Source organism: Perca flavescens, chromosome 17 (assembly GCF_004354835.1).
Source record: "Perca flavescens isolate YP-PL-M2 chromosome 17, PFLA_1.0, whole genome shotgun sequence".
In the NCBI taxonomy this organism is placed as follows: domain Eukaryota; kingdom Metazoa; phylum Chordata; class Actinopteri; order Perciformes; family Percidae; genus Perca; species Perca flavescens.
The window spans coordinates 23,590,828-23,608,568 of NC_041347.1; the positions used below are offsets into that span (position 1 = coordinate 23,590,828).

At 40.4% G+C, this 17,741-nt stretch overlaps 1 protein-coding gene across 3 annotated transcripts in view; it reads right to left on the bottom strand.

Moving 5' to 3' along the window:
* The window catches only part of LOC114572070 (equilibrative nucleoside transporter 1), a 48,397-nt gene that overhangs the window by 17,031 nt on the left and 13,625 nt on the right, over positions 1-17,741 (bottom strand). Inside the window, exon 1 of one of the 3 annotated variants that reach the window (XM_028603499.1) lies at positions 10,762-10,858. The exons of 1 other annotated variant lie outside the window; for it this stretch is intronic. The gene's annotated coding sequence lies outside the window, so the exon portion shown is untranslated. One more of the 3 variants, XM_028603503.1, reaches the window with a different exon arrangement.

A 17,741-nucleotide genomic window follows, 5' to 3' on the forward strand; every position in this document is an offset into this window, starting at 1 on the left:
CTGCCAATGGTTTACAGGAAAAGGAGAAGACTGCTTGCAAGTAAACATGGTAGGCAAGTTTCAAACTTTTGAGAAAAATCGCCTTTGTAAATGTCATCACGTTTGTAAGACCCTTAAAGCGTAACTCTCGCCACAATGCAACCTAGGGGCTTTTTGTGAATGTACCCCAATCAAACTTTCTTTTAAAAGCATAATTAGGACAGAAACGCCACTTTTAAGACGTATTCTCGCTTTCGGTCAAATGGCCTTTTGAATGGGAGAGCTAGGGGCACTACTATGATAGCATCAAAAACACTATTTTTAAAACAGTAAGAAGGCTCGACACAACATGAAACTTTGCTCGAAGTATCACCAGGGGCTCTACACTTTTAAACAAGATAAAATCAGACTGATTATTAAGAAATGGATATTGGCAACAGAAAACCTGATCCTGCTCTACCAGTGCATTGTATGGCTTCTTGCTGACAGACGTGACGTGATGAGTCCCATGTTTGATCTGGCTGGTCATGAGTATGCTCTCAGTAAGGACAGAGACTGCTCTATGGGGACCACACATACACTACAGCCCATTCAGTATCAAGCATCTAAACTATACTGAATGAGTGGAGTCTAACTCTGAGAAACAACTGTCTGTGAGAAAGGTCTGTATGGCATGTGAGATTAGACAAAAGGCCAACATACATGATGTTAAACAAGTCTATATGTGCTTGCTTACACGGAAATTTATCACGAGACCCGGCACACAATGTGGGAATAAAAACTACGCAATAAATCGGCAAGGCCAATTTGTCGGACAATATTAGCCTGTCACTCATAAATAAGTATATATTTTGGCTAATAGAGGCAACGAGTGGTTCCAACAAAAAAATAACAGACATGTTTAAGGTCATTTAGAAACCATGTCCTGTCCTTAAACAATTAATTTCTGCAGATATATTTCAATATCGGTTGGTCTCCAAAGTCTTACAAATAAAAAGACTAATTCAGCGCATTAATTTGGTGGTTTTATCACCAGAAGAAGAACATTTTGAAGTAGCGGTCCGTATCCAGCTCATGCTGTGTGCCTCCTCCTACAGACTTTGCCTGGACGATGCCTTAGCCAGTTTTAAAATAGCCGTTAAACAACACAGTCAAATTAGTATTTTTACACTTCTTTGTCATCTTTTTCCCCTCTCCCTCTAGTTCTCATGACACAGTCAAATCCCACAGCATCGTCCAAATTTTATCATAGCCAATAGTATTACAAACACCACTACGAGTCACAGTTTAAAAACACACCGGCTAAGCCATGTCCCAGATTTCTGTAAAGTATGCCTCTCCAACCTAAAATGTCATCAAAACGAGCCAGCTGGCATGAGTTGCCTGTTGTTGAAATGTTGCCCACCACGCACACAGTCACACAGACACTTTGCAGTCTGTAGAGTGGTACAAAACTCCAGTTTGGCATCAATCTGACACTTTAACTAGCTGGCCTCTCAGCGACATCCAACTCCAACAATCGCCACTCCAACGGAAAAGATTTAATAGGAGGGACTAATTTATTGTTTCCTCCTCTAATGTCAAGGTAACAAATATGGTTCAAATCTTGCCAAAGAAGGCCAGTTCAGACTAGTCTGCTTGCCGTGGTCACAATTGTCTGCAAAGTTTTAATGATGCAACTCGAAAAACCTTGTCACATGTTATAATTTGCTAAATAGATATTGCCTGCATGAGCTTTCTTCTAACAAGACACTATGCTGTTGGTCAGATGATTATTACACTCTAATCCAGATGATTAAACATTACACTCTCAATCCAGTCTGAGTTGATGACTTCTGTTAGCGCTGGGCGATATGGCCTATAAATAATATTAAAATCTCTTCTAAAGCACTTCACAAATGCCCAATTTAACCCTTTGATGCATACAATCACACCGATGATTCTAGTAGTTACTGCAACATGTCTGCATTACAACATTCTTGTATATAGGTATGGACCGGTATGAGATTCTGACGGTATGATAACCTTCAGCAAAAATATCACGGTTTCACGGTATTGCAATTACAGCTATAAATGTATTATTTTTTTAAATGTCACAACAACTTTTTTTCCACTGAACACAATGTATTTTATTTTGAAACACAATGCACACTGGCACGCAGAGGGATTTCTAAACTGCAAACTTTCTGTCCTTGAACAGCCAATACCTTAGGCAGGGCTCTCAAGTCTCACGCACTGGGCGTGAGACACACGCATTTCAACCTGTTCACACGCTCACACGCCACACCTTGTATTTCTCACGCAGAGAAATTACTAGGACAACACCCACCAAGCTGCGCCTATATTTTTAACAGTGGAACAGGTAGAGCAATCAAGCGAGTTCCCCACAGAGTTCAGAACGCCCTGACACCATCCGCGGCGCTACCATGGGTCATTTTAGGTCCGGGCCCGCCCATTTTGACCCAGGAAAGCTTTGAGTGAAAGCTTCTCAGCCAATCAGCGGCGTCTACCCCACGTGTGGACTCTTAAGCCTGCCCACAGGTTGCATCGTCACCAAGGGGGTAAGCTTCGCTTCAGAACTCGAGCCATCATGGCGCCATTTTGTTGCTAACTGGCCATCACCTCCTGTTAGCATTCCGCTGACCGCCATTTTTTTTTTACGTCACTTGACTGCGAATAACTTTACATCTGAAGCGTTTAAAGACTATTTGTCCGTTGTTTAGTTCCAAAGAAACACGACAATGTATAAAAGGCTCCATTACCTTGTACCTCACGTTATGGCTCCGTAGCAGACGTTTTTGTCAAAATAGGCTAACGATTGTGTCATAACCAAGTGACTTACTGTCGCGTAGTAGAGGAATTACCGTATAGTACAGGAGAAGCTCGCAGGCAGTTTCGACTTACATGAGATGTTTAGGTTTAATTACTAATGTTAACTAGCATGTTAGTGATCAATAATTAGCCTGTGCCCATGTTATCTCCTTACATACACCTACACTCTCCGTATCTGTAAGATTGGGAATGATTGAGATTTCTCTTGGCACAGCTACCAGAAGACTTACAACTTTCAGACACGTTGCTCACGTCACATTCTCTCAGTTGGAGGCTGCGCAGTAAAGCTGGCCATCACCGGAAAAGTGCTTCTAATAGCCTTCACTGGTCTCCGTCCAGAGCAACGGGGTCTATTGGTCCATTATATACTGTCTATGAGCGTCACCAGCAAGTGATCCAATGAAATGAATGACGTTTGCGCGCAAGCTTTTCAAGCAAGCTCAATGAGACAGACACAGAGTGTAGCTATTAGCTAGCTAATATGAAACGCAAAGCGAAGCAGTTTGTTTTCATTTAACATCAGCAAGAAACGCTGCGAGGAGCAGGAGGAGGAAACTCCTGCCATTTAGTAACGCGGTTACAAGTGACGAGTTACCATCATGCTCGGCCGCCCTCTGTTGTGCGTCTGCCCTATTTCTGATAATGTGGCGGCAGAAATCAACATAGAGGAAACACAGCTTTTGCGCCTATTATTATTATTATTATAGCTACATGTTGAATCGGCTGCAGGGCTACTCTGACAGTTTTATATTTTTATAAAGATACCCATTTTATAATAGGCCTACCCATAATACTTTTATAACAATGCCCATAATAATTTGGAATATTTTTAGTTTTCTCTTTCCTTTTATTTTTACTGCACAACCTCCTGGCCCCCATTATGAAAACCTTTGGCCTAGGCTATTTCATTATATTTTATCCAGCACAAAGAAATGCTGAATTAAATAAAAAAAAAATTATTTGTACGAATTTATGTGTCATTTATCAGATCAGACCCCCATCCCCACCCAAACTCCTGCCGCCAAAATCTCACTCTGAACTCTGTTCAAAACTTGAGAGCCCTGCCTTAGGAACGGTATGAGCGAACATTTTAGTGGTTTTAAAACCTTGACTTTTTTTAAAACGCGGTATACCTTGAAACCGGTAACCGGCCCATGCCTACTTGTATGTATTTATTAGTGGTTTCTATTGAAACAATTTTAAAACATGCACACAAAAGGGGGAATCACCACCAAGTATTTATTCAAACCAGGCAATTGCACACATAGGCTCAACAGCTGTTAATAATAATAATAAATAATGGCATGAATGATGCAGGCCTACATACTGTAGCATAGTGTTACTGTGCACAAAGTGAGGCTCAGCGTCTCTCATCAGCTGTCACTACCCAGCATTTTACTTGCTAATATAAGGTCTCCAGCGAACAAAATGGATTATTGACTGCAACAGAATGATTTTCACAGAAACACAGCCTAACAGCAGTGTTCCAGACAGCACCATTGAGCCAACAGGACACTACATCCTCCGGGCGGATAAAACAGCTGATGACTCCAGTAAGACCAGAGGTGGGGGACTGTGCATTTATGTGAACAATGCTTGGTGCACGGACACTGCTACAATCACCACGTATAAACTCGCTTTGGCTGTTTCTTTACATACGTCACACACACTTGCCCAGGAGAGTGGTCTGGATGGGCAGGGGAGTGTTTGTGACAGCAGCTTAAAAAAAAAGTTGGGACAATTTATACTCTAACTTTTTTTTCCATTTCCCTTTTCTTGACACACAGTATATCCAGAATATGAAAGGGGCTCCTCAGTATAGGACCATGAATGCCATTGCTACCATGAACAATTGCACTGTTTTCCACATACAGGCTTAATAGGACAGCTTCTAACCCCAAAAATGTTTCGCAGACCACTCGTACGTTAGACGTTGGATCTCTCCATAAGCATGGGAATGCACAAGGAAGTGGACATAAGAAATGAAAAAAAAATAATACAATTGAAACAATTTGTTTAAGTGTGACCTATATCTTAAACACAGAGGTAAATGAAATAAATGTTTCTTGTCTCACCAGCATACCTCTCTAACAGGGTCGCCTTTATTCCCAGGCTGACACACAGACTAGTTGGATGCTGGTCACATGATAAGGCGAAGGAAGAATGAACCCCTTTCCTTGTGGTCATTTCCCAGTGCCTATAGATGGCGAACATCTTGTCAAAGTCATAACGTTTCCTTTGCACAGTATTATACTGGAATGCCATTATAGGAATTAACCAGAGTAAATTGATAACAGGGAGGTATTTCTTTTTACACCTCTGTGACAATAAGCAACAGGCATGGCAAGATCATGCCACGAGTTGTTTTTGAGTTTAAGAGATGTACTGAGTTTAGGAGATTTACTGATATTAAATTATATAGGATGTAATTTGGCTATGCAGCGTATATTACACTACAATCAACGTGTACAATCAATTCCCCTGCATGGGGAAGCAACCAGACTTTGGGTAGTGGGTACTGGGTTTCAGTGGCAACAAACTGTTGTAGCCTGATTTAACTCTGGCTTCCTATGCACAACTCATAAAACTGTTCACTGATGATTCATACGCGGATCACATCTGAAACTGGCAACAGAGTTTCCAATTTCCGATCCTAGAATGACACAGATGTACATAAAATGCAGCTTGCTCAACAGCCCGAGAACATCCAAGAACACATTACAGTTACGTTACAGTACATTGAGTTTTACAGCCTTGATCTCCATTTGTGCATTTCCTCTTGCCCTTCTTTCAAGGACAGTATTACTGCCTCTGTCCTCTGTCGGTCTGAAGGGGACAGATTAAATATTTTAGAACAACGCAGAGTCCAACAACAGAGAGACTGGACCATTAGTTTACATAATCCTAAAAAGAAAAGATGGAAGCTTCTCTAAAATATTACATCATTGAGAAAAGCCTGGGAAACTCATGTCGCAAGATGTCCACTTTTGAATTATCAAGAGAGATTAATGAGGAACAGAGTTCAAATTTCAAGTTTTATTTACGCCTCTCTGTTGAGGGGTTCCTGCTGTAAAAGCCTCTGGCATAGTAATCAATTGATAGTTCAACATATGGCTGCTCGATTATGGAAAAAATAATAATCACGATTATTTTGGTCAATATTGAAATCACGATTATTTAACACGATTACTCATTAATATTTGGATATAATGTCCAGGGTATAATCTGTTAGTGTCCTTTATCTCACAGAAAGAGTCTTTGGATCTGAATAAAATCTGTTTTACTACTGTGAGTCGGTTCAGCTTTACAGATATCACACATAACGTTACACAGCTAATGAACAGTTCCACAGACATAACACAATGTGCATCTCACATCACATGTTCACTCACTATGACCACTACTACTGTCATTACTAAACATTGTGCCAAAATATCAACAATAATGTCGCCTTCAGTGGGCTTATTTGCTAGCTAACCTTAGGAAAAATCCAGCACATAAACGCCATTACTGAGGTTTGGTGGGAAGCCAATCACACAGTAGTCAGTAGCCATCATTCCTTCAACAGCAACAACAAAAAAAGTTAAACTCAACAACAGATAAAAGCAATGTCTAAATCTGAATCAAAGCTCACCTCAGGGAACATAGGCTGTGAAAAGAAGGACCATGACAGGTGTCCAAATACATTGTCACCTCATCCCTTCCACACGAACAGAGATGCTTTTGGGTATTCAGAGTCACACCAAACAGACGCAGCAGGCCTAGGTAACACTGTGGGGATCCTACTGATTGACAAAGAGGCATAGAGGCTGATCAAATATAACTCAAACAAACCTCTAACAACACTGACTGGACCTTTATTTTCTTGGAAGCTGGGGTCAGAAACCCAATATTTAGCTTGGCACATGTTGTTTTTAATAGGTGTCTACCAGACCAAGAAGCAAAGACGACTGCATTGATATTTTACCAGTTTCAAAGCCCTAATGTAAATGTTGTCACTTCAAATAATTAAAACATTACAGCTTATTTTCTTGGTGGATTAAATTAGATTTAAATCAGAGACTGTACAAACTGAATAATTGTCTTCTTTATTGTCACTTTGAACAGACAAAATTGTAGCATTAACTCCCCATTAAACATCTTTTCGAAGATTGGAAGCACGAACATGTCAATGAAAACAGGGTGCAGCTTCATTCTAAACAATACCATTTTCCGCTCGTTTTTGCCTGTCGTGAATTAAATGAAATACGTAACGTACCCACAGTTTGTGCTTTGTGCCTGTTAATCAGCTCACACAAGTTATGTATAAAATTCACATCTGTGATTTGCATCTAGACAGGTCTGCGCAGGGGAGTGAACCACAGCGATTGTCATGCTTTGTATAATCAAGAGAATACAAATAAAAACAGGAAACAGTGGCACAGAGACAAGAAAACGTTTGTTTGGTGAGACACTAATGAGTCATCCTCGGGGAAAACTGCAAAGAAAACAAAATCTCATCCATGCTAAAAGGGGGGAGGGAGCATAAAAAGGTCTCCAAATTCATTGTCTTCACACAGACCCGCCCCTTTACGCCCCAAATTATTTCCCGCCTCTCTCAGAGAGAGAGAGAGCAGGAACAAAGCCCATCTCCAGCTGCCTGTCTTTTTAGTTGGTTCAAGTGGTCTGGAGAAATAGCTGACTGATGAACTGGCAATAGCAACTCCCCTTATCACCATGACTACAATACAGTCAGCGCTGATGGGTTTCAGTCATGGATGTATTAAGAGAACTGTTTCAATGGGTAAGACTAGAGGAGGCCATGGTTTCCATATTACCTTTGATTAGTCAGTTTTGCCTAATCTTATCTTCATATGAGGAGTTGCCAGCCAAAAGTGATAAATGCTTTATTCTGCCGGCACGGAGAATAATGACTGACATTTGTCTCTCAACTCAGGAAACAGATGGGGACACTTAACTCCCACTCCTATAAAAAAAAAAAAAAAAAAGTGAACCCAGTGGTGGGACGCTGCTGTCCCGTCAGCTGTTCAATGGAAAACAAAGCCACCATTCTGGTGCACTCTTCTTCTTGCTTAATGGGTCAACAGAGTCGCAAATAGCACAGACACGGGTGACGTGGACCCAAGCCAGGATACACTCATAGTCCGAGAGATCTCTCGTCACGTAAAGGAGTTATACTAATCCTGTAATACATTTTATAAGAATACTACAAAACTAGCCCCTAAAATCATTCAAATATCATCTAACCGTTAGACAAAAATACTAATAAGTAATAAAAACTGTAGCAGGAATGTTAGTGCCTGTCAAAACCACACTCCACTGACATGATTATAAAACTTAGTTACAATGGACTCTTTTCTTAACTATTTCTACTGGCAGGCAGTGGCGGCTTGTCAATAGAGGGCGCTGGGGCGCCGCCCCCATCAAAATTCCATAAATATAATACAAAAATGATATAAAAATGAAATAAAAAATGAAAAATAAAATAGTTTACTCATAACTGGTAGTAAGAGCCTCAGCATTTAATACAAACTGGCTTTAATCGGTTAACTATTTTCTATGTTTAAATATGTTTCCTCCGGTTTCTTGGCTGCAGCATAGGGCTGCAGGGACGCCGGCCAAATGGATTTGTATGTGAGTCCTTAAACTTTCGGCCAGCATGTGACCTGAAGCTGGTCTCTAATTGGTTTCTTAAAAATTCTCCTCCGGACGCACCTCGCTGCGTCCCTGGCGAATCAGAATTGGAGACATGTTATTTTATTCAATCTGATTGGTTCTCAACACCTGTCATTCAACTCTTCCCCCGGCCGCTACTGGAGAGAGAAGGTGGACACATTAGTAGCGCCAGCAGGTAGCTCTTGTGTTGTTGAAATGGTCTAACCACTTTGATTAAAGTAGGAAACTAGCAACAATAAACAAGGAGAGATTCGTGAAAGAGAAGTTATACAACGGCGTGTGAATTGAATATTCCGGTGAGTTATCTTAGCTGCTAGCTAGCTAACAGCAAATTACTACTATCGGTGTTGATAACCTTGAGAATTGCTGCTTGATTTGTGTTTTAAAGCCAGTCGGAATTCGCTACTAACCTGATGAACCTGATAAAAGGGTATGGTTAATATTGAAATTGTTGTAATTAACTTAGCTGTTGGTTAATTCAGCTAGACACGTATGTATTTTCCGTCCTTTAGTTGTGACTGCTATGTTTTCTATAAGCTAGTCAATTAAGATGGACAAATAACATTGAGTTTAAGCTAAAATGTTTAAGTGAAATGTGGTTAAAATGTGTAGTATGTAAGAATATGTTGTATCTTGAGGAGAAACACAAGTGAACTGTTACGATGGACAACTGAGTGATTATTCTTCACGTTTTGTGCAGGCTGTTTTTTTGGTGAGACTCTACTGGGAGACAGAACTGTGCTGCTCAAGTCACCGCCGTCATACTGCCTCCTGGGTTTCATCTTCATCACCACCATCTTCTTACCGCTCACTAGACCTTCGCCATCATCTCCACTACTCACAGGATTTTCACGTCGTTTCCCTACTCTATTCTCTGAGGAGCCAGGATGGACAGTTTTACCTGCTAAGGGTGGTGGTAGGAACTTGAGTGCACTCAAACTAATGAAACAGGGTTGAACAAACAGACTGATTTAGTATTCCCCTGGTTATCTCTATGAAATAAGAGATCTCAGTTTTTGGTTAATTTGGTTTTATATTTTTATTTTCTTTGTCAGGTTTTTGATATTTAAGTTGTGGTTTGAGTACATTGGGTTTGAAGCTAATTGGCCTATCTACCAAACTGATTTTGATTACCATACTGAATCATTTAGTTAAGCCATGCTAGACTTGGTAAAAGATTATTTTGCATAATCTCAAGTTTTAAAGTAGTACTGGTCGTGGGTGCAATTTGTTTCATGCCCAAGCTACGAGTTAAATGAAGACAGGAAAAAAAATAACCCTACAGTTAAGTCAAGTTACTCTGTTGTGAGTTAAAAAAAACTCAGTGAGTCACTATCTTATTATGTTTGTAACTTGAATCTTGAAAGCTCTTTTTAAATAAAGTTGTGCTGGTTGTTTTGCCCAGTTTCAAAGTACTGCTTTGTATTTATTTGCCCACCCCCACCACCACCAAAAATAAGTGCCCCCCCAAAAATAATTATCACCAGCCGCCACTGCTGGCAGGTGCTTTCAATGGAACTTCTAGCTAATTTTTCTGAGATCCCTTGGGTCATGTGATATAGTTTCCCACGTGCCATCACTGAAGATTCACATTAAAAGCTGGCACACGTGGTTTCCGACACGCAGCAAATGTCATGCCTACATGATCACCACGATGTATTGAGACGTGGTCTCGAAATTTCGCCAAAATGGCAACATTTAGTACTTTCACGGATTTAGGGCAGACAAATAAACGAGGCGAAATATGAGAAATACATTTAGGTTGATTTCAGCACCTGTTTGCCGGTTAAATTACAGTTTCAGTAACCGTTACTTTTATTTGTAGTATTTATTTTATTTTGCCCACAACACGGTCGCTGTAATAAACTAGCTGGTAGCCTACATCCCGAGCCACCGGCTAACTAACGGTCTAAAGTTAACGTTAGTTGCACGTCTAAACGGACCATGCTTGAAGTTTGGCGCTAAATTTAATTACCAGTATCAAAGAGGTAGGAGGTAGGAGGAGAGCTCCAGTCTCAAAACACCGTTACATGTTTCTTCAATGTTGTCTCTCAGGATCAGTTAAAGACATCAAAACGAGCCACGGAACCATAACAATTGGCAAAAGAAGTCAGAAATAAGTCAGAATCTCATCTGCAACGAGCAAAGTTAACGTTATTTTATCAGCAAATTCGCCTTTAACCGTCGGTTTTGAATTCAACCAGCTGCCATTCTTCACGCATAACATTTAGTCAGTTAACACCGTCTTTGGTTAAGCATATTGAGATGTCCTACCTTATCTTTACAGTCTGTGAAGGCTGGTGTCTGATCTAGTTTTTGTCCCACTGCTCAGGGGCTCCAGAATGGCTCAAGACACATTCGCGTGCACCTCGTAAAAGTCAAATTCCAGACGCAGAAGTAAACACTGAACAGTTATTTAACCACACTTAGCCGTTACATAAAAAGAGGGATCGTGTAACAAAATGAAGAAATAAAAAAATAGTGAATAATCAATTGAAATTTGCAGACAGTCGTTCATTTTCCGTATAAGTGTATATATGTATGTTCCTTGCAGTATCACAGCTTATAAGGAAGATTGTTCAAAAACTAAAATACAGTCTTAATCAAAACATAATAAGCAGCATCCCTTTAGTACAAGTAACTCAGATTAAGTCAATACATACAGATTATACAGTAACATTTTAGGTGATTATAGAATTGCTGATCGTCCCTGAAGCCATCAGCAGTGTCGTCACTAGGGGTAATCATAGTGAAAACTGTAGCTTTTTCCCCCTGAAACCTCTGACTAATTGTAAATTTATGTTTTCATGTACCTCTTTTTATTTTATTTTTTCTATGTAATGATTATCGTTTGTGCTTCATATGTTTTTTATTTTTATCCTCATAAGTTTGTACACTTTATGTTCATGTGATATTACTGTTTACCTGATTCTGTGTACTGCATTTTGTCAATAAAAAATTAAAACAAATTTTAAAAATCATAGTGGGATTGCACTGAAATGTCAGCTGCTACCCATGCCATGACTTTCTAGATGACAGTCTGTCAACTCTTTGACTATCTCTGAACCATATTGGTTATAAATAATATCTTTACTGACACATTCAACACTGATGATGTGGCACATCAAAGGTGCGGCTATGACTTCCAGTGACTTATCATTCAATGATCACCAACTGGCAATGGTAGAGAGATAGTGTGATAATAACAAATAGCAGTTGAAATGGAACTGACACTTTGCTGCAACACAAACAAATATATTTATTCACCTGTATTCACACACACACACACACACAATGAGGCATATTTTTAGTTGTGATTGAACTGTACTTTTTGAGTTACTATATAGGCCAAGTGATCTTGACATATAGGCTAAGCATTCTGTAGCAAATTACAATAAACCCACTATTAATTACATTATCTTAATGCAGTGTAACTACTTCAGCATATAAATAATGCACCTAAAATACAAACGTTCTCCGACATGCACTCTAACAATGCAGCCCTATTTCTGATACTGTGGGGGGCAGAAATGTTGCCGTGGGGGGCCGCCATGGTCCAATCAACATAGAGGAAACACTGAATAGGCTAACTATTATTAAAGGTCCCATGACATGGTGCTCTTTGGATGCTTTTATATAGGCCTTAGTGGTCCCCTAATACAAGGTGGAGGTGGGGGTGTGGCCTTGACCAACTGCCACTTTGCTCGTTTGAAAGCCATGATGTCTCTCTTTCTCATGGGTGGGCCAAATTCTCTGGGCGGGCAAAGCAGAGAAAGGGGAGGTAACCTTGCTCCTCATGAGCTCATAAGGAGCAAGATTCCAGATTGGCACATCTGAGCTTTCATTTTCTCAAAGGCTGAGCAGGATACCCAGGGCTCGGTTTACACCTATCACCATTTCTAACCACTGGGGGACCATAGGCAGGCTGGGGGAACTCATTAATGTTAAAAAAAACCTCATAAAATGTTAATGCCATGGGACCTTTAACATTATATATATTGCATATCAAACGTAAGCAGTTATAGACCCACTAAATGCAGTGATAGGGGTGAGCAATATGTAGGCTATATAAAACCTTCCCTCACGGTGTAATTTTATATCATGACATAAAATTACTAACTATTGCCACGAGCCTTCCTGATCATCACCCATCACTACAAACAGTCCCTGTGTATGTATACAAGGAAATGGTGTTGAAACAGGCACGGAGGGAGCAGTTTTCAAACTGTGCCATGAATCATGTCATTTCATCATTATTCACACTTTCAAATGCAAAGACAGCACAGTTATCCAGGCTGAAGGTCAATGCTGGTGTTTAACAGTCTGAGGAAAAGGATAAAACAACACAAGTTAAGGATGAGAAAGACAGAGTGTGCCTAAGGGAGCTTGTATTTGTTTGACTGTTGTTGTCACATAGAAAAGGGGAATGTCGGACCCAGATGCAGAGATGGCAGACACACGAGTAAGTTCGAGGATTTACTTTAAGGAAAATCCAAACAAACAAAAGGAGTCCTGGAACAGCAGGCAAAATACAAAAGCAGGAACAGGCAAAAACACAGAAACAGTGGCAAGCAATCCACTGACAGAGGCAAGTGTGATACACAGAATAGCAACAATGATCTGACACAGACAAATGATTACACAGAGAATAAATACACAAGTAAACAAGGGTTAACAAGGGGCAGGTGACACAAGGGCTGGGAAACAGGTGAAAGACATCAGACAATCACAAAGGCGGGAAAAACCAAAAGACAGGAAAATAAAACAGGAAACAGAAACATCCACAACCATAACAGTTGTAAAACTGACATTAACGTTTCGCCTCACCAAAAGCTATTATATTGAATTATTCTCCATGAAAACACTTAGTTCAGGGGAAATGTGCAATCAATTGATGCCATAATAAGCTGGCTGAAAACAAAAAGACAAAGTAAACACTCATCACAACACTTCACAACCGCAGTGCTGAGGCGTTGTTTACAGTCGGGTTTTTTTTTGCGAGTCTGGACACACTAAGCATTGGTCTCCGCTATTTGCTCATATAGTCGTGGTAGGTACACAGTCATCCACACCCTGTCTCCCCGCTGTCTAAAAAAAGCCTGCTGTGGTTATGGACAGAAAGCATGTGTGAAGGATTACTAGTCTGACTGGCTGCTTCCTTGCTAACCTAAAACCAATAAGGAGGAGCTGGGCAGCAGAGGACTGAGGGACTACTGTCTCTCTCTCTGCTGGTGTGAAAACACAAAACTACACTTCATTTCCCTCAATGGTCATTTCAGTATTTGTTTTCTGTAGTTGAATATGTCTGTCTACAACTGCTCTTTCTTTTCATATTCCCTGCATTCCTCTGACTCTGTTTTTTGGCGTGTGTGTCACCAAAGGGGGAAAGACTGGCAGCAGGTTCTCATTACAGCAGGCCACAGGGTTTTTCCATGGAGGGGAGAGAGACACAAATAAAAGAAAAAGAGGGAAGCAGTGAAACGGAGACAAGAAAAAAGGAGAGGATGGTTTCTGACACACCTCCTTCATAGACCCTTTTTCACGGCAGACATGTTGACATGTCATAGTAGCAAAAGCACAGGTGTATTCAAAAACATTAATGATGGCTGCATTCCACTTCGGAGAGGTCCTGGTATTGTGCATCACTGGGACACTTGATGGAATTGAGCCATCGTTAAGGTTATCAGTTTCAGCTGTGCTTTTCCTACTATGACAAGTCAAAATGTCTGCTGTGAAAAAGGTCCATAAGACAATCACCAAACCATCATGCAGGAATGACAACGTGTAAGAAAGTGAACTGCCAACAGTGACAACTGTCTCCACTGTGGCTTAACAGGTGCATGTGTGGTTGAGGTCTTTGCCACTAACTGATTTCTATGAGACACCTGTGTGTCAATATCTGCCAGTAACCAGTGGAGTCGGTTCTAGCCCACAAAAGCTGAACAATGAGCCAAATCAACCTGGTAACAATCCTATAGCCTCACCTCACAGTGGCTTGGAACACATTGTCAAGAAGAACCTGGAGGAACATGCAATGGCCTCCTTGTTTTGGCATAGTTGTATGCATTTCTATTGTCAGCCGAAAATCTTATGCGATAAACTTCACTTCCTGCTGACCCAAGACAGTTCCCTCTCATGCCATTTTTAGAACACAGGTTTATGAGTAAATAAACATCACACGTCTAATTCGAGAATATCCTGTGAAGTCTGTGGCATAAGAGGCGAGCTCGGGGAGAGGAGGAGGGTATGACATGAATGGGCTGGAAGTGGCTTTCTGACCACATACTGAGATTTAAGGGGACAGTGGTAGAAAAAGGAATTCCAAGGGATGGCCTCCCTCTTCAACCCCTAAATGGCTCAGAAGACACAGAGGGAGTGAAGTAAATCCCATTTGGGATTAAGGATTCCGAGGCCTGGCTCCATTTTGGAGGATTAAGGTTTTGGACTGAAGCGTCAAAGACAAGCAAACAAAGAAAAAACTCCTCGGGGAGGTCTGTGAGAGTGAAATCCCTCTGCGTCTTTGCCTTCAAATTCCCAACAGAGTGTGAGTGGTCTGCAAGGGTCATGCTCTAGCATGAAATCCCTGTCACGATGGATGATCCACAAATCTGCTATTGAACAGACAATGAATTCCTCTTAATCCAGTGGTGCATTTAGGGACAATAGCAAAGTTTAAGACAGTCCATTATAGGATTTACCTTTTAGTTGAAGTCCTGCAACTTCAAAATTGGCATTGCTCCTGAAATTCTGCACTTGTGACTAGTTCCAAGATTTGAAATCACTCTAAATACTAAATCACTCTAAATACGAAAATGTCACACTTTTATCAGTTGACTCGGTTCACCCTTTCAATCTTTACACTCCTCATTTTGCAATACATTGGTATGAGCTAAATGTTTAAAAGACTAAGATCTTTGGTGCAAGCATATCTATAAAAATGCAGCTCCTTTGCCAAATATGTTTTAGATGTACTGGCCTATAATTTGTGGCTTAAATGTTTATTGCTCCATGAGTTTCAAATGCATCCCACACTATTTTTTTAGGTTCTTTCTTTGGTAAATAAAGCTCAATAACAACTATTGTGTTTCCCCATTTATAACCTCATTCATATCAGCAAGGACAAAGTGTGATCATTCATATGATGTAAATGAGAGAAACTGAAACAGGTCTTGAAGCCAAGTTCACGTCAATCATTTTGGCCAACAGTAAGTTCTTAATCTTTTTGCAATGAATGTTCATAAAATTTAGAAATTATACAAAGTTTGGATTCTGTTGTGCATATGAGGAGGATTGTGTGAGCGAGCATTCCTCTCATTTCTACATTCCTGTGCTTGTTTTGCTTGGATTTAACATGTGTAGTAACAGTGTTGTCCTGATGAAAATGGTTGAATGCAGAGAGAGTTGGTGTTAAAAGTTTAATCCACATTTGGACAGAAAATCAGTCTTTCAGGGTTGAAAGTTTAAGTATGTTTAACCTCGAGCCACACCCCAACCAGTGTATTTCATCATTTGTAAAGTCAGAGTCTCAGAAAGATAATTTAACTTCTTTTAATGCGTGCCCGGGTGGCATTTTGTAAACTTATTGTTAAAGCTATTTAAGAAAAAAAAAATGTTACGCACTAAAGCTCTAACTCACAAGTCTTCATGCAGAGTTTTACCTTGAACTACCACACCCAACTACTGTCACTGTCAATTATACTTCGATGAAGTTGCAAGGACACCACCCTTTAGACCTGATATGTAACAGAGATGCCTTGTCACCAAAATAGTAGCCTCGTGAGACCATCCTGATCTCGCGAGCTCCAGTTTTCCACTCGCAGATCAGTCTGGCATCTTGAGGTAGAGAAAATTTGGAGCCGTTTGCCAAACCACCGGGCCAATCAGCATTGGTTTTGAGGTGGGTTAGGTGGTGATAGACAGATGGTTTATCCAATCAGCTAACCAGTATTTTCAGACAGCGGTAGCCCTAATTCTGTTAGCCGTTTACTAATGCTTTTTTTCTCTTGGATCCTTCTTTTGGAATATGGACCGGGAACCTGAAATGGTGACTTTTATTCCTAAATTCTCGTTACACAAATGGCAAATATCCTTTACCGACATGTTGCTTGCTTGCTGAGCTAACGAGCTATGCTTTGCCCGCAGCAGCAGGGGCAGGCTTGTGGTTGTATTTTCATACGCTTCGTTGATCTGATTGGTTGATTTGGCCCGTCTATCACCAACATAGGTGATAGACAGATGGTTCATCCAATCAGCTAACCAGTATTTTCGCCCCTTCCCAAAAGTTCTCCAATGGAAAGTTCCCAGATGGATATGCCGAGCAAATGTGAAGCAATCCATCTGGCGGAGTCAGGTTACAAAAATAGGGCAGCATCCAGCCTTTGTCGGGAGAAGGGTCAGGATCATCAGCTTACATGAACACTAAGGCAGTTTAATGTTGGATGGTGTGTTTCACCATCCAACATTTTCACTTGGTTATTTAGCTATTGCATAGTTCTTTAAGCAAGCACAATTTCATATTGTGGCCCTGAAATAGTTTCCACTATTTTTTGCAATACACTGTAACCAAAAAAGGCATAAATTGAATTGCAGTTTTCTTAGACACGTTACTGCAAAATAAGTTTTGACAAAGAAGTATGGTTTTGCGCCTGTGTGATGCAATCCAGTCATGCACTAACTTCTTTCTTCTCCTTTTTAAAGCTTGTATTGTTCATATAACATTTGTTCAGAATATCTTTTTAAGCACTTTTAAGTACATTTTCTCTGTTTCCCACCTAGAAAAAGTGGCAGCAGCCTAAACTGGTGAATAAATTGGTATAAAGGAATTCCATTATGCCTACATTTATTTCTTAAGTGGTTAAATATTAAATAGCAAAACGTGTTACAGTTTGACTGGTTGTAACACTGTTGTTTACCAAGGAACAGTCTGTTCTGTACCAACATTGGTGTTCAGGGGTTTCGTGTATGTCTGCTCCACCATACAGCTAAAGTGTGTGTGTGTGTGTGTGTGTGTGTGCGTGTGTGTGTGTGTGTGTGTGTGTGTGTGCGAATACGTATTTGTGACTGTGCACATGCAATCAGATATGTTGTTTTTTTCTGTGCATGTATGTTCTCCACATACATAAGCTACACCTGTACCTGTTAAATCAATTCAGAAATTTTGAATTCCCTGCTGACAGTCTCAGCTGTTAAAATACTTCTGTGTACGTTTTGAAGTGAGCTCATGACCATCCATAGATCTTCTCTTCTCCTCAGTA